Source organism: Marmota flaviventris, chromosome X (assembly GCF_047511675.1).
Source record: "Marmota flaviventris isolate mMarFla1 chromosome X, mMarFla1.hap1, whole genome shotgun sequence".
NCBI classification, from domain to species: domain Eukaryota; kingdom Metazoa; phylum Chordata; class Mammalia; order Rodentia; family Sciuridae; genus Marmota; species Marmota flaviventris.
The window spans coordinates 71,970,619-71,994,553 of NC_092518.1; the positions used below are offsets into that span (position 1 = coordinate 71,970,619).

Here is a 23,935-nt window from a genome sequence, read left to right on the forward strand (position 1 = left end):
CAAAACATAAGTTAATGCCTAGGGACAGAACATGATGAAGGGAAAATGTTCTAAAAATGTGATGTTCTGGAAAAATAACCATAACAGTATTTAAGAGTACCTGGTCATTTGAAAGATGTTACTAGGTATCACAATAATAGGACAAATACACAAGTAATTGTTCTTTTACCAATTCTAAAATCTTCTAAATGACATTTTAAGCTAAGCCTTGGAACATTTCTGGCTTAAAATAATCATTAGACTCTACTCATGTATATAAAAATTTTAAAAATAATTATTGGACAATAAATAAAACTGTAGCTACTCAGGAAAATTCATGGTACCATTTCATATTGCTAGAAGGACTTTTCTTGTAATCAACGGCATAATTCCATGCTCAACATAGATTTGTCAATTATTATTAATAGAAAACGTATTTATTGCATATGCATGTTTAATACTGAGTTCCTTATACAACTATTTATTACTTTGTAACAAAAAAGGAATACCTCAGATGGGCCTCAAGGGTAAATACAAAGCAGGGTAGCTGATGAAGTTAAATTTCACCTGCTAAATCTCTTCAGGATCAGACCACAATAGTTTCTCTACTTTCTGGCTATTTGTGAACCTGTGTGTGCTATTCCGCCATATACTCTTGTTTAGATCTCTGAACTCACTTGGGCCAGGCCTTACGTCTTATTATCAGGGATGGAAGTGTTGGGGGTCTCCTGAGCACTGCTGCCCTTCATATCTGGAGCAGAAGCTTCAGCAGCCAAAATGACGCACATCCTCAGAAACTGTCTTCAGACACTTGATATGAGCTCAGTCACCAGACGAAGAGCTGCCCAGAGGGAACCAGAATCCAGAAGTTACTGTTTCGTTGGGATAGCTATATCCATGGAACCATGCTAAGCATGGAGCATTTGGGATCCCACAATAACCACAGAGCAATGGGGCTTACACCTGTGTTATTCCAGAAGGTTCCAGCAGTGCCGTGGGGGAGCATTCCTACCCACATTTTACAGAGGACAAGCTGGGTCACAGAGGGTGCTTCCCTGTCTTACCTTCCTGCCCCCGCCTTTACATGCAAAGGAGGTCCAGGACACCCTGCAGCGGGACATCACGCTGCCTGGGGCCAGAAGGTCTCTCTCCCTCTCACGTCAGTGGGGCGCCAAGTCCCAGAACAGGAACTAGGCAACTCGGGTCAGGGACCCCTTGGTCTCCCCCTTTTCCCAGGGAGGCTCAGCCCCACAGGGGGGCACCCACACCCTCCCCTGAGTCCAAAGACCTGTTGGTGGTGCCCTACTCTGGGACCACAGCGGTCTCCTTTTGAATGTCTTCACAGTTGCCATAATGACGTCAGGTTTCTATGGCAACCGCGATGGGCCGGTTGGTACTCAGCAACAGAAAAGCTTCTGCACGGGCCTCCTTTTGTCCCTGTGCCTTTCTATGAAAGCAAAACACCTTCACTCTTCAGGCCACCACCTGAGAAAGTGCACTAATTAGAGGAACTAGGCTGAGACTCAGGCAATGGGGAGAACTCTGTCCACACCCTCAGATGGGTCCAAATTCCTGAAGGAGGCGCCCTGCTTCATGAGGGAAGTCTCCAGGAAAAAGTGGTCAAGGTCGCCTTGTTGAGGTGAGGTTACTATGGCAACTGCCAGCTCAGGCTGTTCCATCAAATTGGAAGTGTTTCTTCTTGGCTCTTTGGCTTCTTCCTTTTCATTGAGAACAAAATTGCTCCACTGTTCAAGCCACCAACTGAGAAAGCACACTAATTAGAGGGACTAGGTGGGGCTAAGGCAATTTCAGAAACTGGCCAGTTTGGAGGAAAAAAAGCAAGTCCTTGTTTTCAGGAATTGTCCTAGCTCTAAAGGTGACACTAGGGGTGTAGTACAACACACAGAGTCCCAGGAATATCTCCTAGGGCCCTTGGAAATGAGCTAGCCCTCGAAAGGTGAGCATGTAAAATACACCATTGTAAGCAGTTAGCCAATTGATAGAAAACTAAGAGACTGTCCTCAATTACTACTCTATATGATCTACAAACACCAAAAAAATGTCATTTGGGGAATGATATATTTCACAGAGGCAGGAGTAGAATAATATTGTCATTTAGTAAGTAGAAAGCTAGTCAAGTCATCGATACATTGATTGATCCTGAAGAATTCTTAATCACTACCTTAATATTTTCTTCAATGTCAAAAGACACCCATGAGAAAACACATCTCCCTCTCTATATATCCACTCCTCAACCAAAAGAATGACTTAGTATGGGGGGATCAATAGGGGTTTCCCATCCAGGCCCCTTTTCCCTCAAAACTCTTGGTAGTAACCTGCCCTTCAGGAATACTTGTTCTGCTCTACCCCCTGAGGTGGGTCTTAAAATGGACCCACAGCTCTTCTCTTGCCTTGTCTCTCTTCTTTCTCTCCTCATCTTTCAGTGTTGGGGCTTAGACGCAGAGCTTGCATATGCTAGATACTCTACCACTGAGCTATAACCACAGCCCAATTTTTGTTTTTATTACTCCAAATATTGCTGCTTTTACTTTACTTCACTGTGTTAGTGTCTTTAAGGGGAACCAAAGAGAGCCTGATGCTCCAAATATGAGCTTTACACCAACTGAGCTATGTGACCAAAGATGAAGAACATCACATCAACTTTATTTCTATAAAGCTGATATTGAAGAATGTGACTGAGATTGGCTTGCCAGTGAGCATCCTACTAATGATCCCCAGAATTGGGCAGCCTTATCCAACCTGCAGGGCTACTAAGGGACAGTCATAAAGGCCAAGGGCTATAATGCATACCCACCAGCTGACTAATAAAGGAGTCTTGTCTGTGAACGCCTAATGAAAGTGACTTCCTTGCCAAGGGCAACCCCTGTAGCAGGACACAGTGTTTCAGGACAACATTTTTTTAAGGTGAATAAATGTCCCTTGTCATTATTACAAACTCATTACAAAACCTGCTGAAGAAAGTTTTTCATATGGCCCAGGGTACACTTAGTAATAAAGTCTTCTCAATTCATGAACATGAGTGATGATTGCAGTGGATGCTCATCTTATGGAGATGGGTTTGAATTAGGTTCCAAATTCCAGAAGAGGTGTGAAAAATCACATAGAGAAAATTCCTTTGGAAATTGCTTCACAGAGGAATTCAGGAAATGTTCAGAACTTGACACCCACACACAAAATGTCCTACAGATTATAGCCAAAATTATAGCCAAGACCTTTCAGAGATAAGAGGATTCCTATATTGTGCAATGATAGCAAACCACAAAAAAAATAGAAAGAATACACCTTAGACCACAGGAGTGATTTCCATTTTTGCTTAAAACTCCCAAGCAATACCCATTTATTATCATTCAGGTGTCTGTGTATTGACAAGGATGAGTAGGTATTTTTTTTCTCTATGTGGTATCTGTCATTTAAGGCTAACTCTCCCCATGGTGTTGTCATCTCTGTCATCTGGAGCTCCACTCATCTGGCACACCTGAGAGAGCTCACTTCCAGGAATCATGAGTGCTGATGTCATTTCTTGGGAGGTGAGCTGGGGTTGTTGACAGGAGCACCTTGGTTCCACCCTACAAGTTCCCCATGTGCAAGCCTGCCAGATAAAATACACCTATTTGAAATGAATTGCAGATAAACAACAAATCATTTTAGTATAATTATTTGGCATTCAATAAAATTTTACGTTTGTTTCTAAATTCAAACTTACCTTAGCATCCTGTATTTTTATTTGCTACATCTGATAACTCCATGTAATGGCTTCAGAATGTGTAAGTTTAAAGATCATCTGAGATGACACTTCCACTAGGAAAGGTCTAGGGAAAATAAGATGATCTAATGAGAAAGACAAAATCTTCTAGCAAAACAAGACAATCATATCCCTGGAAATATTGACAAATGCTGGTTAGTGGGGGGCTGCAGTTGTAGCTCAGTGGTAGAGGTTGCCTAGCATGTGTGGGCACTGGGTCCTGTCCTCAGCACCACATAAAAAAAATTTAAAAAGTATTGTATCCACTTAACAACTAACAAAAACTGAAAAAAAGCTAGTTGGGGATCTTGGGCTGTAGCTCAGTGGAAGACCGCTTGCCTCTCAAGTGTGAGGCACTGGATTCAATCCTCAGAACTACATAAAAATAAATAAAGATAGCGTGTCCATCTACAACTAAAAAATACTTGGGAAAAAAAAAAAAAACTAGTTGGGCCAGGTGCAGTGGTCGTTGCATGCCTGTAATCCCAGTGGCTCGGGAGGCTGAGGCAGGAGGATCACGAGTTCAAAGCCAGCGTCAGCAATGGCAAGGCACAACTCAGTGAGACCCTGTCTCTTAATTAAATACAAAATAGAACTGGGGATGTGGCTTAGTGGTCGAGTGCCCCTGAGTTCAATCCTCAGTATAAAAACAAAAAAAAGCTCATTGGTAGGATGGAAAAAATAGACACCTATATTGTAGGTACCCACTGGACATATCTCTTTCTGGGTCCCATATTATTACAACTTAATAACCTGAATAGCTTTCTGAATCAGAAATCCTATTTCCAACAACAAGGGAGTCCTGATGAGGGTTTAGAAAAGACTCCTCATCAAAGTAATTTCGATGTAGATTTTGGTAAAGGGGCCCAGGCTGAGGGACCTGTTTCAAGTTGCCACAGGATTTCCCTTCTCCAGGGAGGAAAGCACCTATTGTTTATGAAGCAGATTCTTAAAGAGGGGTACTCTTCCCATTCTTCGGTTTCTGGATTAAATCTCACTATAACCCTACTAGTGTTTTATGGATATCCTCTCTTCATGAATGTATTTGAGTACCAAGCATGAGCTCCTAACCACAGAGCTGGTGTCAAGAAGGTTGGTCACCAGGCCCACTGCCAGACAAAGGGAGAAACCTGCCAGCCTGGACAACTTAAATGATTGGTGGCAGATCCTTAGTATATGCACTGGCACACATACAAATTAGGAGGTAAAACTCTGTTCTCTCTGTGTTTACTCACTCTGAAACAGGGACCCATGCTTGTTGCCCCTTCCCCTTCCCTGAGTAGTTTTATGGCAGTGCTGAAGGTAGCAGCTCTTGGAAGGCAGTGTTTCTCCCATATTTTACAGAAACTTATGGGGGAAAAATGAGCTGCTTGGAACTGGTAGGGAGGGAAGGGCCTCTAAAGACATAGAGAGGGGAGAGGAAGGGAGATTATCCCCAGACAGAGAAGGAATTGGAGGCCTATAGTTCACTCTCAGACCTGAATACTGTTTCATATTACTGCTTGGAGGCCTCTGGGTGATTCACAGAGGCTGGACATTCAGCCATGAGAAAAAGTGTCCTTTTTGGATGGAAGGATGGATATAGCATGGTCAGGGGGCCCAAAGGCACTGAGCTAGCTAGGGAAATGGTCATCTCTGCTCTAAACAGTGCAGACACATGAGTGATGATGGCAGAGGCCACACTAGCCAGTATCTTGTGGTTAAGTCTCCACAACTGTGACAGTTAAAGAATATGCATGTTATAACAGGTCTCACTGAACTTTAAAATCTCTTTACTAATGTGTGCTAACCAAATATAAGTGTATCTATTTAACTAGATCTGTGCAAATAATGGGCTTTGCAGTATTATGATTTGCTGATATACTTTTGTTGGAATTTTAGATTGATTTTCATTTTCCTTATCATATTTCCATATAAATGGCCTAAGTCCATTTGTGCTGCTATAAAAAAATACTTAAAACTGGGTAATTTATAAACCACAGAAATTTATTTCCTCACAGTTCCAGAAGATGGAAAGCCCAAGATCAACATGCCAATATCTTGTGAGGCCATTTTTGCTGCCTAATCACACAACAGAAGGTAAGATGGCAGGAGAGAAAGAGAAAAAGGGAGCCAAACCCACAGTTTTATAAGGAGCTCACTCCTGTGATAACAGAAATGATCCATTTAGAGGGCAGGGACTTCACAGTCCAATCCACTCCCAGAGGTTTCACCTCCAAAAACTGTCACAATGGCGATCAAATCCTAACATGGCTTCCAGAGGGGACAAACTTGCACAACATAGCAGCATATTTCACATGTGGGTACCTAAATTCAATGACAATGGTCCTATCTATGCCTTGTAAGGTTCTGGAATACTTTTAACAAAACCCAATCAATGATTTGGTGATTATAGTGCATTGCTTTTAAATGGAAAATGTGGGGACATGAGAACTTCATACAATTTGAGAGAGGAAAAGATTGTCACAACTTCTTTGTGTAGACACTTACCAACATTTAAGGAAGAAGAAGGTGAGGCCCCTGTCAGTTGCTGTACTCTTAGGTATGGTCTGCAGAAAGTCTAAGGCCTATGCATAAGTATGGTCATGCAGCATGGCTAAGATTATAAAAAACAAAACAAGATTATCTCATTAAAGAAATACCAGAAACAGTTTACAGGATAAACAGTTGCAAATGGGGAACCTATTCTATGATGTCACTTAAAGGTTTATGGCTAAATGCATTTTGGTGTAATCTTCTCACAATGATTATATGAGGAAGGTATCATTATTCCCAATTTACAGTTGACCAAAGCAAACTCATTTATGAACAATCAATTCTCCAGAGTTGTCTAGTAAGAAGTGATAGTAGAATGAAACAGACATTATTATTACTGTGTGTATATATGTGACTGCATGACCAATGTGATTCTGCAACCTGTATACTCAGAAAAATGGGAAATTATATCCCATCTGATTCAAATTATGATATGTCAAGGTCATTGTACTGTCATGTGTAACTAATTAAAACAAATAAAAAAATAATTTAAAAAAAGAAGCGAGATTCTAACTCTTGCCTTTCCCTAAGGATACTCAGTAGCTTCCCTTATACATCATGACTTAAAAACCTATAGTTTTAGTATTGTGCCCTTGTAGGTATTCATTCAAAACCCTAGTAACTTTGAAGAAGCTGATGGTGCAGATAGAATCTCACTGCATGGCAGTATAGGAGGTATGGGACTAGCATCAGTGACAAGAGCTCGTGATTCCTGCGTCTCCCCTTTATCTTCACTCTCTAATTTGGAGATCAGTATGGAAATGGTTCTCCAATATCAAACTAGAATATCAAAAAGGGGACAGAAAATGAAGCAGAATTAAAGGAACTGTTTCATGATCTTTTCTCTCCTGACATCCTTCAGGAAAGGATCCTGCAAAAAATCACACATAGCGGGGTGTGGTGGAGCACACCAGCAATCCCAGCAGCTCGGGAGGCTAAAGCAGGAGGATCAGGAGTTCAAAGCCAGCCTTAGCAAAGGCAAGGCACTAGACAACTCAGTGAGACCCAGTCTCTAAATAAAATACAAAATAGGGCTGGGGATGTGGCTCAGTGGTTGAGTGTCCTTGAGTTCAATCCCTGGTACAAAAAAAGAAAAAAAAAAAGGAAAGAAAGAAAAACAACACATACAAACAGACATTCAATGTCCTCAAGGCTTCATTCAAGGCATAACTGTGAGTATATGCTACTTCCTTTTTTAAAAAATATTTTTCTAGTTATAGATGTACACAGGACTTTTATTTTATTTATTTATTTTTATGTGGTGCTAAGGATCAAACCCAGTGCTCACCCATGCTAGGCAAACGCTCTACCACTGAGCTACAACCCTAGCCCCTATATGCTACTTTTTATTGCCACATTTCCAGCTGGTCTCTGGGGCAGTTATATTGCTGGGTTTAGGTAACTGTCATTAGTTTTCTGGGAGCAAGAGGAAAGGTAGGCAGGGTAGATATTTATTTTTATTTTTTTTTAATTTTTTCAGTTGTCAATGGATCTTTATTTTATTTACTTACATGTAGTGCTGAGCATAACCCAGTGTCTCACACATACTAGGCAAATGGTAATGGAAAAGGGTACAACCATGGCCAACAGTTTGGTTGTTTCTAGTCATGTTAATCTTACATTTAAGATGTGATCCAGTCATCTATTCCTAAACATTTACTCTAAGGGAAAAAATGCATATTTCCATGAAAAGACTTATGAGGAAATCTGAAAGGAGTATTATTTACAAGAGCCCCTACTGAGACCAGCATGGTAGCATATGTCTATAATCACACCAGCTCTGGAGGCTGAGACAAAAGGATCACAAGTTCAAGACCAGCCTCAGCAATTTAGTGAGATCTAAGCAACTTAGTGAGATCTTTTCTCAAAATAAAAAATAAAAAGAGCTAAAAGCACCCCTGAGTTGAATCCTCACTACAATTTTTTAAAGAAGCCCCAAATTGGAAATAGTCCAAATATCTATCAACAGGTAAAAGTATAAAACACATTGTGCTATAGCTATACCACGGAATACTATTTGGTAATAAAAAAGAATTTACTAGGTTGGGGGTAACTCAGGGATGGAGCACTTGCCTAACAAGTACAAAGTCCCAAGTTTAACCCCCAAAACGGCAAAAGCAAAACCAAACAAACAAAAAGAATAAATGAAAGAGAAAGAACTGTTGATAAATACAATAAATTGCATAAATCTAAAATAATCCAGATTAATAAAATAAGCCAAATTTAAAAAAGAAACCATCTTTACAATGCCAATTCAATAAATTTTTTAGACATAAAATCTATCTATAGCAAAAGAAGTGCTGTGCTTACCTGGGGACAGGGCATTAGGTGTGGTATGAAATCTAGGGATATAGAAGTGAAAGTATTTTGTCTAGAAAATGAAAATTTTAGGTCTACCTCATTATTTTTAGGACTATAGCTATGTATTATTATAATTGAGCAAATAGCTGGCATTATTTCTGAAAATACTGAATTCTTGCACTTGGCATTTTCACTAATACTTGAAAACTTCCAGGCTTCTTTATTTTTTCTTTGTTCTTTTTATATATATATTGTCATGTATATAGACAATAAAGTATATTTGACATATTACATATATGGAGTATAAGTTATTTTAATTAGGATCCAATTATTGTGGTTGTACATGATGTGAAATCTCACTGTGGTGTGTTCATATATGAACACAGGAAAGTTATGTCTGATTCATTCCACTGTCTTTCCTATTTCATTCCTCACTCCCTTCCCTTCATTCCCCTTTGTCTAATCCACTAAATGTCCATTCTTCTTCTCCCCCTTGTTGTGTGTTAGCATCCACACATCATACAAAACAGTTGACCTTTGTTTTCTGAGGATTGGCTTATTTCACTTAGCATGATAGTCTCTTGATCTATCCATTTACCAGCAAAAGTCAGGAAGTCATCCTTTTATGACTGAGTAATATTCCATTGTGTATATATGCCACAATGGAATATTACTCAGCCATAAAAACTCCGTAGGTTGAGTTTTGTGCAGAGTGAGAGAGGGTTTCAATTTCATAGGGATACCCTTATCCCTACATCCTTACCAACATTTAATGTTGTATATATTCTTGATTGTTGCCATTCTGACTGGAGTTCATCAAATTTCAGTGTTGTTTTAATTTATATTTGTCTAATTGCAAGAGGAACATTTCCTCACATATTTGTTATCAATTCATTATTTCTTCTTCTGTGACGTGCCTGTTCAGTTCCTTTGCCCATGTATTGATTCTGTTATTTGTTGTTTTGGTGTTGAATTTTTTGACTTATTTATATATCCTGGAGATTAAAGCTCTATCTGAGGTACAGATAGAGCAATAATTTTATCCTATTCTGTAGGCTCTCCCTTCATGTTCTTGATTGTTTCCTTTGCTGTGAAGAAGTTTTTAGTTTGACACCATCTCATTTATTGATTCTTGATTTTATTTCTTGCATTTTAGAAGTCTTGTTGAAGAAGTCAAATCCTAAGCAACTAGGAGTTGCTTGATGGAGTATTGGGCCAACATTTTCATCTAGTGGACACAGGGTGTCTGATCTAATGTCTATGTCCTTGATCTACTGTAGGTTGAGTTATGTGCAGAGTGAGAGACAGGGTTTAAATTTCATTCTGCTACATATGGATTTCCAGTTTTCCCAGAACAGTTTATTGAAGGGGCTATCTTTTCTCCAAGGTATGTTTATGGCTTCCTGTCATCTTTAAAAAGGTTCACTATAGAGTATGTTGCTGGGGCATGGGCCTGTAATCCCAATGAAATGGGAGGCAGAGACAGGAGGATTGCACGTTTAAGGCTGGTCTCGAGAACTTAGTGAGGTCCTAAGCAACTTAGGGACATCCTGTGTCAAAAACTAAAAATAGTTGGGCACAGTGGCACATATGTATAATTCCAGTAGCTTGGGAAGCTGAAGCAGGAGGATGGTGAGTTCAAAGCCAGCCTCAACAGCATAGTGAGACAATGCAGTGAGACTCTGACTCAAAATAAAATATACCAAAGGGCTGGGGATGTGGATCTCAGTGGTTAAGTGACCCTGGGTTCAATCCCCAGTACCCCCCCCCCAAAAAAAAACATAAAAAGAAAACTTTAAAAAGCTGGGGACATGTAAACATCTTACCCATCTTACCACCATTTTACAGAGGGAAGCTAGGCTCAGAGAGACTTTCCCTGTCTTATTCGTCCTGGTATCACCTTTACATGGAAAGTAGGTCCAGGATACCTGTCTGGGGCCAGGAGGGTCCCACATCTCTCTGCAATGATCTAACAGATTACAGATTGCTCAAAATAATAATAGCAACAGAGTCTTTGATTATGTGTGTATCTGTATGTATAATTATGTATGCTTCTGTATAGGTGAAATGAATGATAGCAATGATACTGGAATGTGAGAGAGGGATTAGGATTAATCTGTTAATATAAAGTTAATTTCACTTCCTACAATTCTGTATGGAATTATCTGAAAGTACACTGGAGGAGTTGCAAGTGGACAATACCCCATAGTGTAAACACTAAAAAGGACAAGAATAAGTAAAACTGATAAAATGAGAAAAAATAGAAAAGGTAAGTATAAAAAGTACTTAAACCCACAAAAGGTAGAAAAAGAGCAGGAAACAGAAATATGGACACTGCACAAGGGCAACACATAGAGAATAGGAACAAATAAAATAGATGTTCATTCAACCACATCAATATCACTTTGAATGTCAATGATCTAAATAAACCAAGTAAAAGACAAATTACCAGAAGGGATCCAAAATCCAAACCCCAAATGTATTATGTCTATAAGAAACTCACTTAAATATAAAAAGGCCTAATGTTAGCATGGTATGTCTTTCTCCATCACTTTACTTTTAACTTTACTCAAATGAGAGCTGGAATAGACACATGAATCTCAAGCTGGGCTGATATCAGAAAAAGAAAAGTTTACAAGAATAAAGATGGGAATTGCATAATGACAAAGAGACCAAATGCTCAAGAAGACATTATAATCCTCAATGTGTATGTGTAAAAAACATGGGGCTGAGATTGTGGCTAAGTGGTAGAGCGCTTGCCTAGCATGTGTGAGGCACTGGGTTTGATCCTTAGCACCACATATAAATAAATGAATAAAATAAATGTCCATCAACATCTAAAAACAATAGTTGAAAAATAACCCCATGGAGGTTACAACTAAAAGAATTTCAGGAGAAATATATGAATCCACTGTCATAATTGGGACTTCAACATGTATTTATAAGAAAAAGGAAGTTGTGGAAAGCAGGCAGACAATGTTGAGGACATAGGTGAACAACACCACCATCAATCAAAGGAATAAGATTGACAGCCACAGCCTGCTTCAGCCTACCCACGATGGGCTGACAGGGTTCAACCAGGGTATTTCTTCTTCCTGAGTGAGCAGGTTAGGAGTATGGTACCAGACACAGGCTAGGGACAAACACTACTTCTGACAAACTGCATGACTTTGAATATTTTAGTTCACCTCTAATGCCTCCTCTGCAAAACTGGGATTATGCAGTACTGACCCTGGAAGAGAAAATGTTTTGAAACAAACATTACTTTCTGTTTCATTCTGGCACAAGCAAAGGCATATAAATCCCATTATAAAAAAAAAAAAAAATCAAGTGCAACGGTTTGGGGATATCTAGCTTGTAATCTTGGGTCTGTATCTCAGTTTCCTCTTTTGTTAAGTAGGGGAAACATTTTTCCTTATGACATAGGTTGCTACTTTGAGAATTACATGAGGTGATACCTGAAAACCCTTAGAAGAGTGTTAGGTACAAGGTCAATGAGCAATATCCTGAGTTGTTGTATAAATACTTGCAAGATGAGATTTTTACAGTTTTGTTTTAGAGTTTGTATTATTCATCAATTGACACATTATATTAAATCAATGAATTTTACTATGACTACTATTGGATAACCAAACTAACTATCCTGAGAATGTCAGGCACTTGGAGCAACTGATCTCAGAAAACAGCACCACCATGTCTCCACGGGGCTGAACAAGCCCAGGGGCCTTTGATTCTGTCTCATCCTCACACCACCCCCATGCCCAGCCATTGCAGGTCCCTCCTGCCCTTCCTCCAGACATGCGCTGTCCAGGCATACCCCTCCCTCTGCACACTGCTGCAGCACAGCTCCCATCTTCCCTCATCCCTCCCATGGCCTTGGGCAACATTCTCCTAAAGGTTGTCAGCACAAGATAGTTGTCCCTTTCCAATCCTTTCACAGAGAGGCCAGTGTTGCCTGAGTAATAAAATACCCAGATCATGTCATGCCCATACACTAACTCTCCACACTCAGAATAAAATCCAAACTCCTTACACAGAGCACAGCCCAAACTCTGTGGCTCCATTTGCCCTCTCCACTTACCTCCCACCAGTCTGCACATTGTCCACCAGGATCCAGCCTCTGAGCTTGCACTCTGATCCTGATTCAAAAGGTGTCTACACATTGCATAGACACTGACAGAATGGCTGGTCCATGTCTTGCTTCTTTTTGTCATCCAGGACATAGTTCAAATGTCGCTTCTTTTTAAAAATATGTTTTAGTTGCAGTTGGACACAATACCTTTATTTCATTTATTTATTTTTATGTGGTGATGAGGATTGAACCCAGCATCTCACACATGCTAGGCAAGCGCTCTACCACTGAACCACAACCCCAGCCCCTCAAATGTTGCTTCTTGACAAAAAAAAAAAAAAAATTCACTAGTAACACACCCTATCATTGTTAGCATAATTGAAGCCATCTTCCTTTTCCCCACCCCTACCTTAAGAATAATGTTCTTATTCCCAAGAAATAGAAAGTAGCCCGAGATAAAGCCTACCAAACTGGAGACATGCCAGTCTCTCCCTGTTCTCTTATTGAGAGATAGAAGAAAACTTACTGGCCCCTGAGATGGGGACATCCTGGTTTCCCTGTTCTCTCCTTGAGAAGATAAAGGGATGTTCTGGTTCCCTGTTCCCCCTCTGAGAGATAGGAAAACTGCCTATCTCTGTTCCCAAGAAACAAACTTGCCTTTCACAAGATCAGGGGATTCTTACTATGTCAGTCAAGACTAAACCCACCCCTGGTGCGCGACCATGATTCTAGCCTATAAAAGGAAACATTCAAGGAGGAGTTGCTGCTGCTCTCCTTGCTTGCTGCTGCTATCTCTCTCTCTGTGCAGAGCAGCCTTGTCAGGCTCCTGACAATAAACCTGCTTCTTATCTCAGGTGTGTGTGATTAGTCCTGCGCCACTTTTCTTTCAATCATAATCCTTGTCATTTTCTACTGTTTTTTTACAACAAAGCACAAATCCTTATATGAAATCAGTCTGCTTATTGATATGTTTTCTTGCTTACTGCCAGTTTTCCAAATGACAATGACACCCAAGGAGCCTGCCTATCTTGTTAATCTGTGTTATTTCCCCAGAGCCTTGAGCACAAATCAGTGAATAAACAGTACTTAACTGGGTGAATTGCTTGCAACCTGTTTGATACAATACAGAAGACACAGACATCTAAAGTCAACAAGCAGAAAAGACCAACAATTAAATCATACATCAAACATATCAAAATATTAGAGGATCTTGGTATGAATACATAGCACCATTTTTTTAAACCTGTATGACTACCAGAACCAAATGAAGGAATACTAATAAAGTAGACACTTCCTAACTTTCCTCCGTGGTTTTGATTCAGCATTTGAAGTGAACTCAAAAATTGGCCATTTTATTAAGCAACCCCTGGTGATTTTGATGAAGTGATCGATCCGTGAACCATACTTGGAAAAATGCTAACCCAAAAGCTCAAATTTGTATACCACTAATTTAATGGCACCCATGAAGATTTCTGGGACATCTGGGGAATCTCTGCTAATGTAATTCTTGCAAATCGCCCAGGTCTTTCCTTGAACCTAAGACCACAGGTTATTTTCCCACATGGGATCACACTCAAAGTTCTAAGTTTTCCTGTTGGTCAGAGGATCGTGAATTGTTATCCTATTGAATAATCAAATATCATAGAAAGGAAGTGACTTACCTATAGTGTCCCTGTGGTCAGTCTACTCTTTTCCAGTAGCCTGTCTAGTAGACTCCACACCACACTTGCTTCCTCTCTATGAGTTCCTGGTTCTGTATAGCATCCACACCCTTCTCTGATGTTTAACTAGAAGAGAGAGGAGAAAGAAAGCATATGGAATAGAGAGGAAAGTAAGAGGATGGCAAAGCACATGAAATGCAAGGGATGGGGTGGTCATGTCTTGCCTGTCCCCACTGTGCTATCGGGAAGCCATGCAATGATAGTTGTCCTTTTTCCAGCTCACACAACCCTGCCCCACACACCTTTGACAATGAAGGCCACTCATAATGGAAATGTGGAAGTTGTCTTGCTTGTTGCTACATTTCCAAGTCATCTCTCTGTAGCCATGCTATTGTTAGTGTCAGAGGCATTACATTGACACAATGAAGGAGGCCAAGTTGGAATGGGAAACTTGTTGAGGTCCTAATATATGTCACAGGCTATGGGTTGATGTTTTTGGACTCTTCTAATGCTCAACGTGGTGGTCTGAGGTGGGCTTCATGACTTCCTTTCTACAGAGAGGGAGATGATCAGGCTCACAGAGCAAAGTGCATACTCAAGGGAATTCTATGGAAGTGTCAAATGAACATTGAGGCCAACTTAAAGGGCCTTCATTGGGTTAGTTGGGGACAAATAGAGCATAAAATATACAATTATAATAACAGAGGCAAACTCTTTGAGAAAAGGGGGAATGCCTGAGTAATACTGACAGTAACAATACATGAATAAGAAGTGGGAGAACACAGAGTACTGTCATGCAATTAAAATTCCAACTTACAATTCTAGAAGGAATAAAAGAACTACAAAATTTCTAAGCTAGTGTTGTAATAATTGATTATGGTAGGTAACATAAGTGGATGCTCATTCTGTGCCAATATTATAATAATCAATGAGACACTACAGTAACCATGCTGGTCAAGCAAAAATGGGAATAAACAACTAATAAACTGATCTTATTCCTAATATATTCCAGAAAACAAAGAGAACAGACACCATATTATCTAACACCATATTATCACTCACAATAAATACTCCTGGCAGCCTCAGGTACATACAAAAACATACATAAACACACACACACACACACACACACACACACACATATCCACATACACATTTGTTATCTCACCACCAAAGATACCAAGAATTCAGTTAGGTGAATTTGCTGGGATCTAAAGCAAAAAGGCCACACATTTCAACTCAACAGATTCATTTCTTTTTTCTTGGGGGGAAGGGGGGGTACTGGAAATGGAATTCAAGAGCACTCTACCACTGAGTCACATCCCCAGCCTTATTTTGTATTTTATTTAGAGACAGGGTCTCACTGAGTTGCTTAGCACCTCACTTTTGCTGAGGCTGGCTTTGAACTCGTAATCCTCCTCCCTCAGCCTCCCAAGCCACTGGGATTACAGGTGTGCATCACTGCACCTAGCTCAAGAAATTCATTTCTAAGCACAAATTTAAAATTGAAATCTTCTAGACTATTTACATAAGTGTGATTTTTCTGAAAATGACTGATAGAATTGCCTCTAGGACAGTTTTTCCTCACTAGATTCAATACACTACCAATGAATTTTAAAAGCTGATACTGAAATACAGGAAAAATCATATTAAATATTGAACATCCTTTCAATCCTGGAGCAGGATTTCAACCAAAAAGATCATTCACTGCTACTGTCATTTGTAGTTGAGAGTTCAATGATAATATCATAAAGATTATACTTTAAAATATTGCCATGTATGGTAGCATCAAAAATTATGAAATATTTATGAATATCTGATCACAGATGTGCCATGCTGATACAATGAATACCAGACATCTTTGCTGAGGCAATTAAAGAAGATCTAAATAAATGGAGGACATATCATCTTCATAGGTCAGAAGACTTAGTATTATTTATTCTTTCAAAACTAATCTATAGATTCAATGTAATCCTAATAAAAATCCTAACAAAATGGATAAGAAAACTAGAAGGCTAATTCTAAAATTCAAATGAAAATACAAAGAATCAATACTATGAAGGAAAATTTTGTAAAATGACAGTTAGAGAACAATGTACCTAATTTCAAAAAAAAAAAATTATGAACCTACAGTAATCAAGACAGTAAGTTTTTGGCATCAGGTTAGCCGAATATGTATATCAAAGGAACAGCATAGAGAGTCTAGAAATACACCAAGACATATATGGATAACTGATTTTTCACAAGGATACAAAGGCAATTTAGTAGAGAATAGACAATCTTTTCAACAAAAGGTTCTGGAACAAATGGATATCCAAATGTGCAAGTATCAACTGTGATCCATATACTATATCATATACAAAAATAAATCATATATCTAAACATAAATCCTAAACCTATAACATGTCCAGCAAAAAACAGAGGAAAATCCTTATTGAGTATGGATTAGGTACAGATTTCTTAGATGAGACACCACAATAATAATAATTGAAAAACTCAAGAATTTGGAATTTGTAATTACTCCCAGTTAAAAACTACAGCTCTGCTGGGGATAGTGGCATAAGCCTGTAATCCCAGCATCTTGGGAGGCTAAGGCAGGAGGGCCGGAAGTTCAAAGACGGCCTTAGCAACTTAGGGAGGCCCTAAGCAATGTAGAGAGACCTTGTCTCAAAAACAAACCAATAAATAAGTAAAAATAAAAACAAGAGGTTGTGGTTTTGGCTCAGTGGTAGAGTGCTTGCTTTGCATGCATAAGACTGGGTTTGATTATCAGCACCACATAAAAAAACAAATAAATAAAATAAAGGTATTTTGTCTATCTACAACTAAAAAATTGGGGGAAAAAAGTAAAATAAAATTAAAACAAAATAGAAACAAGAATATATTAGTGGGGCTGGGGTTGTGGCTTAGGGGTAGAGCGCTTGCCTCACAGTTATGAGGCACTGGGTTCAATCCTCAGCACCACATAAAAATAAATAAAGGTATTGTGCTCATCTACAACAAAAATATATTTAAAAAAGAATATATTGGTGTCTGAAAAACATGAAATAATCATGTAAAACATCAATTCTTCCAAATTTATGATTGGAAGAGAGAATACCCAAGTCATCGGTTGAGAAAAATATATTTTAAAAAATCATATATCTGTAATAGGATTTGTATCTAGAATATTGAAAATCTCACAGCAGTTAATAAGGAGAAAATAGAGACATCACAAGAGAAACAGCCAGAAGATTTGAATAGATACCACAATAAAGAGGATATACAAACATCAAGTTTGTGAAAAAATGCTCAACATCCTTAACCATTAGGAAAAGGTCAATGAAATCTATAAGATAGCAGTACACTCCCAGTGGAAAGGCTTAAGGTCAAAACACTGAACACACCAAGCACCGGCAAAGTCCTAGAGGATACAACCCTCATACAATACTAGTGGCAATAAAAACTGGTACAACCACTGCCGTTTGAAAGCTTCTTACCATGTTAATCTTATATCTATGTTATGATCCAGACATAGAGCTCCAAGAAGCTACTAATTATTTAACTAGTGAAAGAAAGCACCATAATTTTACAAAAGTATTTATTCACAAATGCTCTTAAGACCTTTGTTAACAAGAGCCCCAAACTGGAAACAATCCCCACATCTAACAGCAGGTAAATGGATAAAACAAATTATTCTATATCCATAAACTGGATTATGGGAATCAACAAAAATAATGATTCACTGATACATGTAACAAAATGAATAAATCCCAAAATGGGATGGATGAAATAAGCCAAATCAACAAAATCAAAAGATAAGCAAGCAAAACACCTTTGGGATTCATTTTCAATGAATTTCTAGGACAATTTCGTAGTAAAATGTGTGGTCTGTCTGCCTAACAATAGGGTAGTGTGAGTGGTAGGCATACCACGTACTACAAAACTGAAAATGTTCTGTCCTAGGGAATGATAATATTTAGGTCTATCTGGATATTTTAGGAGCTATAGTAGGGTATTATAATAGAGTAAGTTATATGGTATCATTATTTTTGAAAACACTGAATTCTTGTATATGACACTTTAATAATTTTAGCTAATACTATATATAAATTCCTGGCTTCTTTATAAAATATTATAAAGTACATTAAAAACATGGCTTCATGGAAGAATGCTAGGAAGATGTTCTAATCAACTCTATATCACCCATCAGAGAGATACATGGGAATCACTAATTATTATTACAGCAGGTATTATCATTGAAGGTCCCAGCAATCGGGTATGGGTTAGTGCTCTTATCCCCATTTTACAGAAGAGGAGGCTGGGCTCAAAGTCTCTGATGAGTCCAGTCAGGCCTTCCTTCTCCTATATACCAAGGTGACTCTACAGAGGTCACCAGAACTTCCAAAAGGACCTGGAACTGGACTAATCATTACTGTGACTTTTCCACCTCCTCAGCTACTGAAGATGTGAAGAAGAACAAGAACTCAGGGAATGGTCGTGTGACAGTGCAGGCAAAGACAGGAGAAGGAACTCACCCTGGGGTGGCTCAGGCACAATCTAGGAAGAGATTCTCACTTTTGTTTCGGTGTCCCTCTCTGAAGATTCAGTGTCATCTTCTCCTAGAGCTCCAAGAAGCTACTCAAGCTGCAAGTCATGTGCACAATGGATGTAAATACAGAGTGCCCCAATAGAGTACAGAAAAAGGACAATTATTCGATGAAAAGCTGAAGAACTTCTTCACCACAACTCCATTACAATGCACAGCACAAGAGATGGCATGGAGTTCCCTATGTAATATGTATGAGTGTGTGTGGTACCTTTCTAGCATTCTCAAATACTCATTAAAGTATAGCAATTCTCATTAAGGCTAAGAAATAACCCCATTAAAGAGCAGTGTACTTGGGAAGTTGGAATGGAAAGGAAACAAACACTGGCTTTCTGGATGATGAACCAAATACTATGCTGGATTGAAGGTTGCCCCATGAACTCCTCACAAGGGTCCCTTGACCAAAACAATCAGTTACAATCAACACACACACACACAGAAAATGTCAAGTAAATTATCAAGCTGGATAAGAATACCATGTGTATTGCAGAAAAATAATGGTATTTTATTTAGAAAGTTCTTATATTGAGCAAAAGGTAAAGTTATGCACAGGAGTGATAATCATCTCATTTTGAATAGTGATTATCTTTATAAGAGAAAGAAAGGGATGTAATTAAGGAGTAATAATTTTTTATTTACCTGGATTAAAATTCTCTGTTCCTGAAATATATAAGTAACAGATATTTTAGGAACTATAAATTTAACATATATAATCTCTCCTCTTCAATGCTAATGTTTAATACAGAGTCACATGAAGAAGTTAAAGAAGTTAAAAGTATTAATACTCAGAATTCTCATTGTCACTGATATTTACATTAGGCTATTTAATTACATTGTTTTTCTGTGCAGACATATATGCAAATATAATATATATGCATATGTTACATTTCATATAACTAGTATTTTATATATATATATATATATATATATATATATATATATATATATACACACACACACACACATATATATATCTTGTATTCTGTTTTTCTGTTTTTTATTTATCTGAATTTTTATGCTAAGTACTATTACATAAAGGAATCTTTCTTGTCTTTGGATACATGAAGTGGTTGAACCCAGGGGCGCTTACCCACTTAGCTACATCCTCAGCTCATTTTATTTTTATTTCATGAAGGATCTTACTAAGTTTCTGAGGCTAGCTTTGAACTTGAGATCCTACAATCTCAGCCTCCTGGGTTTCTGGGATTATAGGCTTGTGCCACCTTGCCTGGCCAAGTCCCATTTCTTGAACAATGTGCCTGATTTGAAATTCCATATCTATAGCATAGTAAGTAATATATGTGCATCTGCTCATAAGCTTTCTAGAGACTTCATTTAATCTCTATGTAAACTACATAATACAAAAGTTATAAAATCAAATGTTTGTGATAACACCTCTGAAACACATGGTAGTATCATCTCCACACTTATCATTCACATTTTGAATGGGTGGTGGAATGAGTATGAGGATGATGATGATGATCAGTAATACAGGATGTCATATTAGAGCACATAATAAATAAATTGTTTGCTCTAGATCATACAAAGAGCAAGTAGTAGTTCAGAGGGTCACATCCAGGTCCTCTCACCTCAAAGGCCAGGCTGCTAACCACTTTTTCTATACACAGTGTCCTTCTGTGTCAGTTCCAAAGTCAAGAAAATAAAAGGACCCACTTAAGGTCTTGTGGTTAACAGATGGCTGTGGCATCCAGGATGCAGGCTGGATGACTCCCAGCATCAGTCTAGCTAACCCATTATTGCAAGAAAGCAGAAAGCACATAGAATCTAAGGAATGAAATAAGAACAACTTTTTCTTCTTTTGCTACCTTCCAGATGCTCTAAGCTCCAAATCTTCTCTTTTATGGGATACATATGTTTCCTTGGAATCAGCAATTCTTCTAAGAAACTATCCCATGCATACAAGTAAAATAGAAAGAGGAATAAGCATAAAGCCTTTCTTGGCAGAACAAATCAGAACAGCAGAAAACTAGAAATAAGACACACATCCACCAAGAAGGAACTGACTAAATAATCTAAGGCAAATCTACATCCTAGATTACTATGCAGGTACAATAAGCCAGGAAGACTCCCTTTCTTTTGTACTATTCACTTCCCCTTAGGATATATTGTTGAATAAGAAACCAAGGCACAAGAAAGTGTGTTGGGCATCTGCTGTCCAATCTCATAGGCACCAGCTATAACTGGGTATTTAAGTTGATTAAATTTATATTAAATAAAAGATTATGTTTCTCTATCAAACCCATCACATTTTAGGTATTCAACTACCACAGACATAAAGTAGCCATTGTGTTGGACAATGTACACACAGAATATTTTCATCTCTATAGAAACTCAGACTAATTTTCAATATACTACTTCTTACCTATGAATTAGAAGAGTCAAATAAATATTATTGTTTGTTACATTTTTAAAATTCTAAGGCTAAAATAAAACAATCAAATGATGTATATTCTCTCAAACATATTTACTGGATCCATGTGATGAACAGAACAAGAAATATCAAGCAACCAGGTAGCCATGAGTAACTCTGTTGAGCCACAGGTGAAGCGGCCCCAGCAAACTTCCAGCTGATTGGCTCACAGCAGCCCCAGCAAACTTCCAGCTGATTGGCTCCTCTGCAGTGATGCTCATTGGAGTGTTTCCCCACCCTTTCAGACCAGGGAGCTGCTTATTGGGGGACTTTTTGGCTCCGCCCACGCAACCCAGCCAATCGGCCTCAAGAGCAGGAGGAGTGGGGGTTGAGAGGCTCGCAGAAGCCTGTGGTGGCAGTTGGGCTCTGAGGGAATTCCTGAAGAGCTTGTGTAGTGCAGCGTGTGTTCTAAAAGTAAAGTTTGTTTGTGCATGACAAGTGGCTCGTGAATTGTGCCCAGCAAGGCTGTGGCATTATCAAGCAACCAGGTAGCCATGAGTAACTCTATTACCCAGATTGATTCCTCTAAAAATATGTCCTACCAAAAGGAACCAGGATCCTATGGAGACTGTCTGATTATAGGTCAGGGTTAGAACTAAACGTGGTGAATCTGGACAAAGCTATCATAACTGAAATTATATCAAGAATACTCAGAAGGCACTGAAGCCTCCTGTTGGGCAAAAACAGAGAAATTCGAACATCAACAAGGTTAATGACTATAATGGGGTGAAATATGAAACAGAGACATCTAGAATCTCATGATGAAATTCTAAAACAAAAATAAAACACAAAACACGATCAAAGAACATCTTTGGAAAAACAAGGAAAAACTTTCTTGTTTTGAAAAGTAGAAATATTGTAAAAAAAAAAAAAAAATTCATCCTACCTTTCTATACATTCAAGAATTCAGTGTAAACTAGTGGATGATGATGGTAAAATTCTTTTCCAGAATTCCAGCTAGTAAATATAAAAATATTCATAGGATTAGATTATAACACTTTTACAACATTCAATGAAAATCAAATCTACACAATCATCTTCAGTGAATGCAAAAAAAAAGTTACATATAAGGCAGATGGAAAATTTTATAATGAATTGTTCAGGCACATAACACATGAACTGAATGATCAGTCCTAAAGTCACAAGAAGAAACCAAATTGGACATATAAGCTTCCTGGTAAGACCACAGGAATACACAACACTATATATTTGGGTACTTTTGCAAAAAAAAAAAATCTGTATTTAGTGTAACCAATTAATCTAATACAAATTTAAGGGTTGAAGTGGTGGCAAAAGGAACATAACATTAAGATACAATGAGCAAAATCCACAATGCAAACTACACTGGCAAGAGCTCTAGATTTTTAAGCAAATACATTAGAAGGTATGACAGTTAATTTTATGTGTTAACTTCACTGGGCTAAGCAGTGCCCAGACATCTGGTCAATCATGTTGGATGTTTCTGTTAGGTGTTTCTAGGTGATATTATATTTGAATTGGTGAACTGAGGGAAGCAGGTTGCCCACCCAGTTGTGGACATGCATCACCTAATCAGTGAAAGACCTGATTAGAATGTAAAGGCTGAATAAGAGGGAATCTTCTGACTGTGGCCTAAGTTAAGATATCAGTTTTTCTTGCTTTCAATACTGAATGAAAAATTGGCACTTGGACTGGAATTTACATCACTGACTCTCCTGATTCTTTAGCCTTCAGACTTGGACTCTTTTGTCTCCCACCCCATAGGGTTTTCTATGTTTATAACTTGCTGTTTGCAGATCATGGGATTCTCAGCATTCATAATCACATGAGCCATTCTTCATATCATATTCAAATTTCAGAAAATCAAAGATGAAAAAGACTTGAAGGATGCAAAGGGCAAAACACATTACCTATAGAGAATCAAAAATCTGAAGTACACCTTGACTTCTCTTCATGCAAGAAAGAAGGGAATGGAGTAAAATATTTAAAAGGCTGAATTTTAAAAAGCTATCAATCTAAAATTCTATATCCTATGACACTATTCTTCAAAAGGAAAAAGGAAGAGGCTGGGGCTATAGCTCAGTTGGTAGAGTGCTTCCTCACATGCATAAGGCCCTTGGTTACATCCCCAGCACAGAGAGAGAGAGAGAGAGAGAGAGAGAGAGAGAGAGAGAGAGAGAGATTGATTTTCTCAGAAAAACAAAAGTTGAGGAAATACACTGCTAGTAAAACTTCCTTGCAGGAAATATTAAATGACATTCATTAGAGATAGTTTTTATTCTTATTCTTTAATGATCTAACAGATAATAGTTGGCTCAAAACAATAACAACAGTGTTTTTGATTATGTATGTGTTTATATGAATGTATGATTGTGTATGCTTATTAAGTAAAATTAATGTTAGCAACAATACCAGAGATGTGAGAGAGCAATTAGACTTATTCTGTTAATAGGTTAATTTCACTACCTCTGATTCAGTATGAACTTATGATATAACTGTATCCTGCAATCTGTAGGGTAAACACTTAAAAAATGGTAAAAAATATTGGAAGTCACAAATGGGAACAAAGAAAAAGGGCAATAAACAGAGAACCAGAAAAAATAAAATAGGTATTAATCCAATCATG

General features: G+C 38.3%; 1 long non-coding RNA gene across 2 annotated transcripts; it reads right to left on the reverse strand.

Annotated features, from left to right (window-relative positions):
• Positions 1 to 3,297: 3,297 nt before the first annotated feature.
• Positions 3,298 to 22,288, reverse strand: LOC139703291 (uncharacterized). 2 transcript variants are annotated; one of them, XR_011705689.1, is made up of 5 exons: positions 22,217 to 22,288; positions 14,312 to 14,437; positions 6,233 to 6,338; positions 3,704 to 3,809; positions 3,298 to 3,589 (listed from the first exon to the last, which is right to left on the reverse strand). It is a non-coding gene; the product is annotated as an uncharacterized lncRNA (long non-coding RNA). The 2 variants fall into 2 exon arrangements; XR_011705690.1 differs by lacking the exons at positions 14,312 to 14,437; positions 22,217 to 22,288 and adding an exon at positions 11,767 to 12,072.
• Positions 22,289 to 23,935: the final 1,647 nt, after the last annotated feature.